This window comes from Hibiscus syriacus, unplaced genomic scaffold (genome assembly GCF_006381635.1).
Source record: "Hibiscus syriacus cultivar Baekdansim isolate YM2019G1 unplaced genomic scaffold, ASM638163v2 tig00001120_pilon, whole genome shotgun sequence".
In the NCBI taxonomy this organism is placed as follows: domain Eukaryota; kingdom Viridiplantae; phylum Streptophyta; class Magnoliopsida; order Malvales; family Malvaceae; genus Hibiscus; species Hibiscus syriacus.
In genome coordinates this window covers 2184722-2197562 of record NW_024061845.1, presented here as the reverse complement: position 1 = coordinate 2197562, position 12841 = coordinate 2184722, and the positions used below count along the sequence as shown (strand labels likewise).

At 31.1% G+C, this 12841-nt stretch overlaps 1 pseudogene; it reads right to left on the bottom strand.

The window, feature by feature from the left end:
* Positions 1–3847: 3847 nt before the first annotated feature.
* LOC120120674 lies at positions 3848–4986 on the bottom strand (annotated as a pseudogene).
* Between the last annotated feature and the right edge of the window lie 7855 nt (positions 4987–12841).

Sequence of the window (12841 nt, the reverse complement as noted above, 5' to 3'; positions counted from 1 at the left end):
TTAATTATTTTAAAAATCTTATTATTTAGAAATATCTACATAAAAACCTTAAAATTTTATCGAATGAATATAAAAATATTAAACAAAATTAATTTTATCAAATTAAAGTAAAAAAAATAAACTAATAATTAATATAAAAAAACAATTGAACTCCATGAATCAAATTATAAGATAATTCAACCAATAGGGGTTGGTTTAAGTGATACACATTTTGATATCGGTTAAGTAATATATCGAGTTCAAGTCCGAGTCTTTGTATATGTAGAAAGTCCTTGTTGGGATATTCACCCACCAAAACCAAATATGTGATGCGGGTCGGTACGAATTAATCAAAGTAAAATCTTGAAACCGGGATAGAAAAAAGAAAATTATAAGATAATTGACAAACTTAATAAACTCAACCGAACTAAACTGGTTCCACTCCTATCTAGACTTTTCAGTAGTAATATGTACTTAAATATAATTAAGTTTACATTTTCATGTATATACAGTTCAACATCATTAATAATCTATAGTATATTTGATAAAAGCTCTCAACTGAAATATTTTCTGTTTTTTAAATTATGAATTTAATATTTATTAAGAATAAAATTTTCTTTCTTCTCCTTATGAACAAGAATTATTCAAAAAAATGTCAATAAAATTAAGATTAATTTAATCGGTTTCTTTATAACGAATTCCTATTTATTTCTTCATATAGAAAAATAGATCTAAAAAAACCCCTCAATGGTGGGTTGTCACAAACCAAAACACTGCAGCTTGGTGGTAAGATTGTTTGAAGGACATGCACCACACAAAATGTATGGAGATGGCGAGCTTGGTGATTTGTTGACAAATGGCCATCAGATATTTCAATATGATAATGTAGGCGTCAGAAAATTTTAGAGCAGGGACCAACATTAATGAGATGAATATAAACGCACACCAGTGTGAAATTGACTCCAAGTCCAACCACAAATTCCCTTTCACATGAACCCCATAATTTTGGAACTGTTCGGCAATGAGTTGTGGATATCTGATATAATAATGAATTAAAAGTGTAATTACACATATTATATGTTGAAAATTTTCAACACTTCAATTCTGATCTTAATTTTTTTTAAATTGTAATAAATCGAACAGTCGAAATTCCATAAATTTTTATGTGTATCATTGTTTGAGAGTTTCAGATTGTTTTCACATTTTTCATTAATGTTGTGAAGTTTTTTTTACATTTTTCTTTATGATTAAATTATTTAATTATAAAAATATATTTTGATCACCCAAAAAAATCATTAAATTTAAGATTTATTTTTTAATCATTTATAATTAATTTTATTTAATTAAGAAAAAAACAGAATGGTAGACTAGAATTTGAACCCACGTACAAAAAACTCTAAACTTAACTGTTGTTTGTAACTTCAATTCTTGTTAAATAAGATATAATATAATATTTTAGGTATGTATGGAACATGAAAAGTTTTAAGTTAAAATTAACTATATTAATAATAAAATATTGGTTTTGAGATAATATACATTTAAATCATGTATAATCATATGGAACATGAAAAAATTTATGCTCAAATTAATTATATTAATTATTAAATATTGTTTTTAAGATAATATATTTTTAAATTATGTATAATTTATTACTTTTTTATATGTTTTAATTTATTAATTTAATTACTTACGATATGATTATAAGGATTATTAAAATATAACATTTTATTAAATTAATTTATAATTATATAATTTTGAAGTGATTGTAAAATAAAATTATGATTTTAAGAGGGACGATGGTCACTATCAGTGTTTGTAGGCCTCTAGTTCAGTCCCTCGTATTTAGTACGGAACAATAGCTTTTCCACAAGATAAATAAATATATTTTGTTTGTTCTCAACTTGAAATCTCTTCGGTTGTTAGAAGTATTTATTCTTTTCAGACATAAGCAGATTATAATATGAGTCTGAGTTAAAACAAAACAAAACAATAAATTAACTTATACATATAATCATGTCAGGGTCTGGCCCAGGCTTAATGTTTTGTCCAAGAAATGAAAATGTGGTTAAAATCTTGCCAAGTCCCCCTTTTTTTTAATTTTATATGTTTTTTTCTGAACCACCGAGCTTTAAAAACTGAAAAATTCTCGACCCTGTTTAAATTTTCTTTTATTATAACTCATTTTCAATTACTTCTGTGATAAGTAAGATAAAAGATTTTTGTATAGAAAGCATCTTTATTGCAGAAGTATGAGTAGTAGGAGGACGATGGTGCGATTATCAGTTTTATATTTAATCACATAATAAATATATGTTTAAAATATTAGTATTTTTTTCAAGAAATTACGAATTTTATTCAAAATATAAAATATCCTAAATCGCAATCAAGATTTACAATCATATTCGCAAATTAAGTATATAATTAGGACAATTTCTTATAACCATTGAAATAAAACTAACAACTTAAGATCATATAAGGACCATACAAGGAAAGATTAAAACCTAACAAAAAAACTCGAACAAAGATAGATACAAACAAATCTGATCGCATTGGCAAATGAACCGCAAAAGGAGATCAAGCTACTGAAATACCACCGACAAACCGTAAATTAGACTTGAGTGACGTGAAAAGCTATTCACGAATGCATAATGGATAACCAAATCCAATCTAAGGGTCCAAAGCAGGGAAGATCAACAATATAACAAATAAGCACCATATTGATCAGTCGTGGCGATGTCTAATCAATCCTTAAAAAATAAATAAAAATAACGATCAAACAGTCGAAAAACACGCCAAAAGGATGAAGAAAACGTACCATGTAATTAGACTTATCAAAAATAAAAAACAAGAAAAAATAAAATGACAATAAAGAATACAAACGGTCGTCAACTAACATTAAAGTTGGTGCCACCGCCAATCAACAAAGATAAAAAAAAGAAGAAGAGACGAACGGTTTACCAATGAGAAAATTAGAAGAGAAAACTTGTTATATAAATACTTGTTAGGAGAGAAAATATTAGTATTTAAATAATTAAAAATTCATATATCTACATGATATGGGAATAAAAATCACATTAACTTCTCAAATCTCACATCATTTAGATATATGTAAGTTTTCAAGTTTAAATATAGTATTTTAAATATGCATTTATTAAGTTATTAAACATATAAGGTTAATACATGCATGTCAAGGATATCCTATATAGTGCACTTTCAAAGACATTTTTCATGTAACACACCTTTATTCAACGTGAAAAAAAGATATTAATCCAGAAAGTAACCTGAAATGGGTATTAAAATAAAAAATATTTTTAAATAAATGATATTTGAATTAAAGAAAAAAACCCAAAAAAGCACATATTATTAAAAGATATAGTGATAAATTGGAAAATACTTTCATCGCCTACAACGTTTTCTGTTATAGTGTGAGAATGAAAACACGTGCATGGCTGTTGAAAATAATCATAAAACATAAGGAAAGGATGATGGTGAGGCACTTGCACAAACCATACTATTTTATTATCCATTTACTGCTAGGCACTTGCTCTTGCACAAACCCTCCATTATGTTGTGCTGTTAGTATTCATGTTAACTCTTTATTGAATCATTATATGTACCTAATTCCCTTTGATTTTTTACTTTTACCTCAATGTATTCAAGTTTTTTTAAGGAAATAAAAGGAGAAAAATATCTAGAGATAGCTCAAATCTTTTCAAATTCATCTTACAGTCCACCAAATAGATAATGATTTGTTACCTCCACTAATAGATTCATTACAATCCATAGTACTTTAACATCTAGTGAACAGATCACTATACTAGTCTTAAAAACGACACCAACCACCACTTCACAGAGCATTTCAAATAAATTATTCTCTACTCTTCTCCCTACACTGAATTGGATAGCCTTTCAACATATTATCCAATTCTGTCTCAAATCTTTACTTGGCTGGAGCTGCCAAACAAATTGGTACCAATGTTCCACCTTCGCTCCTTTCTTGCTCTTGCTTGCTATGAAATAGCTTGTCGTCCCAATAGCTTTTCGTTAAATCCGACATAATGTATGAACCGATAACGTTGGAAAAGAGAAGCTGTTTACCCCGAATCACCATTAAAGCTGCCACTGATTTCGCATATTCCATTGTCACGTTTGCTTTGACTTGCTTCGCTAGTTCCACTGCATAACCTAGTGGGTTACGGACAAGTTTCCAACAGTTGTCATTGCAGCTAGGACGACGATGGCATTCCCATAATATCCCGATGGCAATGAGGGATTGGATCTAGGACGTAGGTTTGCAACACATAACAAAGTACGTTGTTAGGAGTTCCGACTCGGTGCAATGGAGAAGGTGGGATGGGAGGAGCATACGAAGAGCTGAAAAAATTTAACGGTCGTTAAATTGATAATTTTAAAAAAATTATTCTAATTTAAAAGGTGTAAGTTTAATTTAAAATTGATGAACAAAATTGATAATTAATAGTTTAATAATTAAATTTAAAAAAAATTAACGAAATAAAAGTGATAAAATTGATAATTTATTTTAATTTAAAAGGTGTAAGTTTAATTATGTATTATATAATTTATTCTAATTATGGATTTCATAAGATAAAATTAATTTAGATGTTATATAATGTGAGAAAAGAGACAAAGACCGGAAGATGAACAGAAGATAACTCTGTTTACTAACTATGAAAGAATGAATTACAAAGTACTTGAATCTTTAACCCATTACAAACCGTACTTACATAGCACCACTAAACTAAGTTTAACAACTTGATCTAACAAACTAACTAACCTTTAACAAACTCAGTTAATTTGACTAAATTAATATCAACTAATTACATTATATTATATTATATTTCTAACATATAAAAGAAAACAATGAAAGTTCGAGGATTATCAATTAAATTATCATTTTAGGTTTATGTTTCGGTTTTTTTTCATTAGTATGAGATGATTATAAGGTAATATATGTTCAGAATTTTCTTAACAACATATACACGTCATGTAGATGTATAGCTACTCAAACTCAAGACCTCGAGGGAGAATAATATTTTCTTTTATCACTGAAGTCACTGATACGTTACTTTAAATTTTTTTTAAATGATATGTTGTTATGTAGCATAATTAAATGAATGATTTGTTACATGTACTAACAATAATGAACAAATCAGAGCTTGGAACATCGTAAAGGAGCTCATCGAAGTTAGAAAATCGAGGGTGCAGTGTATCACCAAACTGTTCAATTGTAACGTCAGCTTCCACCTCTATAAATGTCACTCCCTCAGCGGTGCAATCCACTATAAGCCTACCGTTATCCCCTTCCCTTAGTCTACCTGCAAACGGAGAAATACTAGGGTTTTTCCCAGTGCTTTCCTAATAATTTTAACTGAGTCTTTCCCTTTGTAAACACCATTTTTTCATTTTTCATTTTATTATGTAAAAAATCAATATTATATTGTAGTGGTTGAGGTTATTAATACCCCAACCACCCTATGTAAAATCACAGAGCATTTTTCCCCCAAAAGGAGGGAAGGAAAAAGACGTTCTCTCTTTCTTTTTCTCAACTGGTTTTTGCTTTCTTTTCTCTTGGTTTCTTGCTTCAGTTTCGGGGGTTCTCAGGTTGCAGAGAGAGTGGCCACCGTTGAGCGGTGGACGACGTGCGAGATAAGCCACCACAATGCCGGGAAGCACCGGATGTTGGTGGCCGACGGTGACCTCAAGGGTCTTTAGGAGTTTCGGCCGAGAGGTTGTGTTTGGAGTGTAGTTTTCGGGGTTCGGTTTTGTGAGCGATGAGCGAACGTCGGGGGGCCTTTTTTCGTCGTTTAGGTCACCGGTGGTTTAGGATAGTCATCGGCCCGGTGGCCGGCGTGTGAGGGCCGGTGAGCGATGGCTGAAGGAGAGTTTGCGAAGCTTGGTGCTTCTCGGCAGAGTTTACGTGAACTGGGGTGATATTTTGGTTTTATGAAAAATGGGTAAATCACTCAATAGGTCCCCATTTTCCAGCTGTTTTTTTTGTTTTGTTCATATGTTTCAGGGTCAAATCTCATTATAGGTCCTTTTAGTTTAAGCGCCTTTTACGATTTGGTCACTATCATAGTAAAATCATCCTTAAGCTCCCTGTATTTTAGATTCTTTTATTCTGGTCACTTACTATATTATTTATTTGTTTTGAATTGTTCTGTTAATTTTTATTATTTTTATTTAGGTCACTGTTATAATTATATTTTGATTGTTATCTTCATGTTATTATTTATTTCACATTTGACATGTAATTTGTAATATTCTATTTTAATCCCTAGTTGTGGTGTAATGTATAATACGTTATATTTTTCTTGTAAAATTTATAGTATGTATTCTAAGTGATGCATATGTTTTATATTTTAATATTTATAATTTAGGTGAATGTACAATTTTTTTTAAACTTAAGTACTTTATTCTCTTTATTTACATTTGTATTGTTCATTTTAGTATTTATTATTTAAGCTTTATTATTTAGCACTTTAATTTTTGTAATGTTCATTTTAGTAATTATATTTTGTTTGCTTATTTAACGTAATATTTATGCTTTAAAGTATGCACTTGTTAATTTAGTGCAATTTTATTTCCAGCATTGAATATCATTTAATTTTTATCTTTGCTTTAATTTCCATTTATTTGTTCCTAATTAGTATTTTTAATTTTCTAGCTTTTGCCATGTAAATTTGTTTGTACATATAGATCTAAACATTTCAAATATATATGAAAGCCTCATAAGCATAACTCGATTGATTTCATAATCGAATTAAAGGCATTATTTATTTATTTTAAAAAATATTAAGAAATTACGGTCTTAAAGTAATTAGATGTCATTTTTCGATGTTTTAAAATAAATAAATACCCCACTAGAAAAACCTAAAAAATTTTGATGCATTTAAAATTAATTAATTTTGAAGGGAAAATGAAATATTCACTATTTTAAACTTATCGAGACAATTTGCTAATTTTATTAGGGATTAAGTCTCGGTATTTTTAAATTATTGAATATCCCTTATCTTTTCTAATAATATAATTAGGATTAATGGGTTTAATTTCTTTCTTTGGTAGAATAAAAATTATTTTAATATTGAATTATTAGAAAAAAAATATTATGTTCCTTTTATTTCAGTTGGAAAGAGAAATATTCGTCCTAAAGTATTTTAGGGAGTATTTTCTCTTCAATTGGAAATGTGGGAATATTTTCTATTTTTCCTTAGAATTTTTGTTCTATAATTTGTATGGTTGAATTAGGAATAATGGAATCGTGATTTAAATATATATTTGAATTCTTAGATTTCTACTATTTAGAGACAATATATAATCAATAGGTACCAATTTTGGGCGTTGTGGGGTGCTTATCATTCCCTACAAGTAATCGAACCCCGAACCCTTTTTATTAAAAAAATAAATTTCTGGTTACACGTGGATCGATAAATCTTTTAAATGACGTTTTCCTAAAAACTCTTTTAAAAGAAAAATTTTGGGTGTTCGACCTACCTAACCCAAAAGGTCGATGGCGGCTCCAAAATATCTCAAAACCTTTTCAAATAAAAAACCCCCAAGTCGTACTAAGTTTTTTTCCCCGCCCGGCCAAAAAACGGTGTCGACACCTTGGCGACTCCGCTGGGCATTTAGAGGGTCAAGCCTTAAATCGATTATATACTGTCTTTATAGTTAGAAATTGAGAATTCAGTTTTATTTAATTTACGATTCCTTTGATTCATTTCAATCGTTATTTATTTTATATTTTTGTGTACTAATGTGTGCATTTGATTGATTTTCAGATATTAAAGTTTTGGATTCGCTTTAGTTTATTTTTGTGTTGTTGTTTGTCAAAGGTTTGATAATTTCTCCTCACACACGACACTTGCATAGCATAGCATAAGCTCTATACCCAAGCTCTTCCTTTTAAGTGGGAGTGAAAGCGACGTCTTCGTGGGAATTTATTCTCCGTGACAGACCTAGCAAGTAGCTTCCGGGGTTCATATGCCCTATGTCTTCGTGAGGATTTATTCTCCGTGTCAGGCATAGGGAAATGTGCCCCCTCGAATTGAACTCAATCTGCTTAAGCCTGTAATAGGTGAGAATTGAGGGTCTGGCTTCCCAATGGGGCACCGACAGGGACAATTCGAGTACCTTTACTCCTAGAACCAAAACGCTGCATATATTAAAATATAGAAACCCACTTGATCTAAGATCATATTGAAACTCTGTCCGTAGGTACCCAAATAAGTGTACACAAAGGAGAAATGAATTCTAACCTTCGTCTTTTAATTTATTCAATAGATTCTTTTTGAATAATTGCATGTGAACTAGAAATTATGCAATTAGGGTTTTAATTTCCTCTGTGTGTTTTATCACTGTATTTTATGGTTCTGTGTGTTTTATCACTGTATTTTATGGTTCATTTACCAGTTGAATTTAATCTTTTCGTATTTCACTAACATGCATTTCCTCTCTTTGATTTTTATTTTTACTAACATCTTTTCCTTGTCATGTCGCTTTATTTATCCATAAACATATTATTGATACCTAAGGTAATTATCAAATTAGAAGGCTTTTAAAACGACAACGCCACACGAAGGGGTAAATATTTTATCCGCTTTGACATATTGGGACGTTATGAGTTCTTTAAAAGTTGTCTAGGATAATTAACTTGGAATTAACACATGTTTCATACATATAATGTCATAGAAGGTATTGATTCCCGAGTTAATAGTTGCATTAAAAGGCTTTCAATATGACAATGTCACTCAAAGAGGTAGAATAGAAGTGCAAAAACACATCAATGATTCAGAATGGTACTACAGGAAACAACTGAAGAGATACATCAAGATAGAACACATGAAGTTCAAATGATACAGTAAAACAAGCTTTTCAAGGGTGCTACAACGATGTTGATACAACTAGCAGAAAAGAAATAATATGTTTCAAGAAACAACAATAATCAACACGAGACGGTGGATGATGTCAGTCGCATATGGTCGCTCAACAAATACATTTATGGAAAATAAGTCGAAGCGTTGGAGTTTTCCATCAAGCCAAGGATAAAAGAATATTGTTTCATTGCATGTTCAATCAAAATTGAAGAAGTCGAGTAATATGACGTGATTTGTAGTTTCCATCTGCCTCATTGTATTGAGACATTGTGTGTTCTTTGGAAGTTTTTTTATGACAATTACTTTGGGATCAATTCCTTTGTTGCATTTACATTTTGCATTTTGCATTCCCATTTTTGCATCTTTTCATTTGCATGTGCATCTTCGCATATTTACATTAGCATCCATACATCGTACATTGCATGATATACATTGCATCTCAACGTGCATTAATCACGGATCATGGGAGTAACTCGTTAGATCTTTTGAGGTAAATTGAAGTCACCCCCTCATACTTAGAAAAGAATTAAGAGCTAAAGACGTGATGTTAGAGCTGTCTGAAGTTTGAGGCACATCATTGAGATCCGTGGGGCATGGAGAAGCAAGGCCCATATTTTGTTTGACCCAGGGGTATTAACATTTAACTCATAATGAGACATTCTGGGGCCAGTTACCAAGAATTTGTTCCACCCATCGTGAAACCTTATTGCACTGGCCTTGTCCTTTTTGAATGTGTTTTTATTCTTTCTTTATTTTCTCAATAAATATTTTGTTAATTGAACTTACGTCGTTTTCTAAGGTTATGAGCAATAAATCAAGTTTTAATTTTGTAGTTATTTGAATATCGAATGAATTGAAGGTTCTTTTACTACTTCATGAATTATAGATCTTTGACAAGGGCAAAGATTAGACCTTTCATACCCCATCCAAAGCCGAAAGAACCACTGTTGGGTTTTGTACCCGAAATAAAACACATTTACTCCCAAAAGACCGAAATTTGATATCACTTCCCTATGAAACAATAAAGCCATGCCTTTATCCTCCCCGAGGCACCCAAAATCTGTATTTTTACCTTCCCATACAAAAATAATCATTCCATAACATTACATTTTTTCAGAATTATGGCTTTAAAGTCACACATCTCCCTTCATAGACATAAAACTAACATTCATTTCTCAACCTCAATAAATCCTGGGGGCATAACGAGGACTTTTCCTACAAGAAAAACAAGATGGAGTGTTGCGGATCAAGTTTTTGCAAGAGAATTCTAATAATTGGGGCATACTATGAGCAAATGAAAGAAGAAAAAATGAAAGAAGTCTTTGAAAAAATTCTATCATGCATTAATTACATTGTTTTCATGTAAATAATATTAATCTTGAATACTCGTCCCCCTGGGGATACCTCTTTTACAAAGACTTCCTTGTATAAGATGATGAACGACTTTGTTTCATTTATCCTTTCAAAAATATATATGTATATATATATATATCCCTTATTGTCCCCTTTTGAGCTTGTAATATTATTTCTTCTGATCAACCTTAACCAATGATCACCCTCTATACTAGGGGGAAAAGATGAATGACATCTGATTGCATGAGTGAACATCATCAATTTGGATTTCGCTACAGAGGCAAGTCATAGGAAGAAATAACAAGATGTCACAAGGTAGACCAAATACGATGTGCTCGAAATCAAATCGAGTTAACAACACAGAGAGAAAAAGAAGATATATAGAAAAAACATGCAAAAAAAAAACAGAAAAAAGAAAAAGAGAAAAAAAGAGAGAAAATAAACATATCCAACACTTCAAAATGGATGGTTCAAAGATTTAGAATCAATTCGCCAGAAGATCAGAAAACACCAAAAGAAAATAGAATAAAAGACGGATGAGCAGATTCAAATCAGGCAGGGCAATATTGAAGATAGCAGAACGAATTAATCCTTGGTTTGATAACCCTTAAACATTTGTTTGGGCCTATTTACCCTTTCCTTTTATAACCATGAGCCTTAGCCTACGTTACGTGCCTGAAAAGTCCCTTCTAATCATACATGGATTTTTGAGTGGAGAGACTATCTTCAGATTTCATTCCGCCCCTCAAGGTTAATTTTATTTGCGAAAAAATAGTTTTCTAAAATATTTAATGCATGATAGGAAAAAATAATAAAATGAGGGTTCAAGACGTAAAATTTTAAATTACGTGTTGAAACCAAAGGAGATTTCGAGTTGAAAACCTGAAAAGGCTGCTCGAATACGAAGATTGTCAACCACTGCACAAAAGACGATCTTATACATCTCTTGATAAAGCTCTGCACATTCCTAAGGCGCTAACGAGGGCTGAAAACCAGTAAACATTTCCAGAAGAGAAGCATGGCGGTTGCTTCATCAGATCAATGAACATACCAGAATCAAGGACGCAAGAAGCCAACCTGGAACACATTATTTCCCTAAATTAATCGAAAACACATTACTTCCCTTAATTAACCTAAAACATTACCTTCTCAAGTCAGCCTAAGCCTTATATCAACATTAATCTTTACACTTTTCAAATGTATATAATTTTTTAAGGATTAAAAGAAAATTTGACTTATTTGATATTCAATGAACTCTTGTTTTACAATTTGTTTTGATTGTGAGCTTGAATAAAATGACAACATTTTTTTAAATTTATTCATCAATTTTTTCACATTTCTAAAATTAAAATAAATGAGAAAAAAATTTTCAAATAGGACAATTTCAAGTGAAAAATGTGAAGCTCATTCTGCCTCAATGAAAAAAAAGAACAAATGATGCCAGAGTAATAAAGACATTTCACATAGTCCGAGAGATCAGAAAGACTGGAGGATAGAATTTCTAACATTTCCTTATGAAGTCGTCAGTAATCCATCAAGAAGCAGATGATCGCCTTAGTCCATCTGATTGTGGCATCATGAAGAGAAGTATTTAAATTATTCGATAATATTTCTGTTGATGGCATATGATTGCTGGTTAGCGACACCATAGTGAGACCATACGAGATTAAGATCTTGGCACAAAGAGAGCCATGAATACCCAAATTGGGGAATTACCAAAACCAGATCTCGCTGAGATAACAAGATATAAACCAAACATAAGTGGTTAATGACCCCCGTCGCTTGGAGTGTCAGGGTCGAAAGATGAACACAAAAAGAGCTCAACTTGAATTGAACCATTCACGCTACAATTGGCAAATGACTCTCGAGAAATAATTTTGAATGAAAATCGAGTCAAAGACGTGTAAGGGCCCAATCATCTACCTGATCGCAACGAGGATTCAAAGGAGGAAACATTTCTTCTACAATCATGTTGAAGAAACAAGACAAAAGATAGAAGATGGAAGAGACATGATTGTTCCAGATGATTAGTCTAATCATGTTGACATTAAGGGTAGACTCCATACAAGAGTGATCAATTGAACGAAGATTGAGATCTCTATTTTAAAGTCAAAAGAGGGTTACTAATTAATATTTCTACATACAAGAAAGTCAGACATTACATTTAGATTCATTTAAGTGCATTCATACATACGTACATACATACATACATAATTCTTACAGGTTTTCCAAAGAAATAAGAAAAAGCAAAGAAAAAAAATCAGAATTCAAGCCTCAAATGGAGGGAATTACATTAAGAGTTGCAGAACCTCAAGAATTGAAGAACTCAATACACAAAATAATCATCATTTTTGAAGTGGGGCATATTACTCGATTAGCGCGATTTTTTTAAAGAAACTAAGTTCGATTTTCGGAAGTTTCTTTATGATTTTTAAATTAGCTTTGAAAGAAACTAAGTCTGATTTTCAAGAAGTTTCTTGACGATTTTCAAATGATTTTTTAGAAACTAAGCCTAATATTTACGGGTTCTTTGATAATTAAGAAACTAAGCTTGATTTTCAAGGGTTTCTTAATGAGTAAGTCCTTCGGGCCATCCATAAGACCTTCGGGCA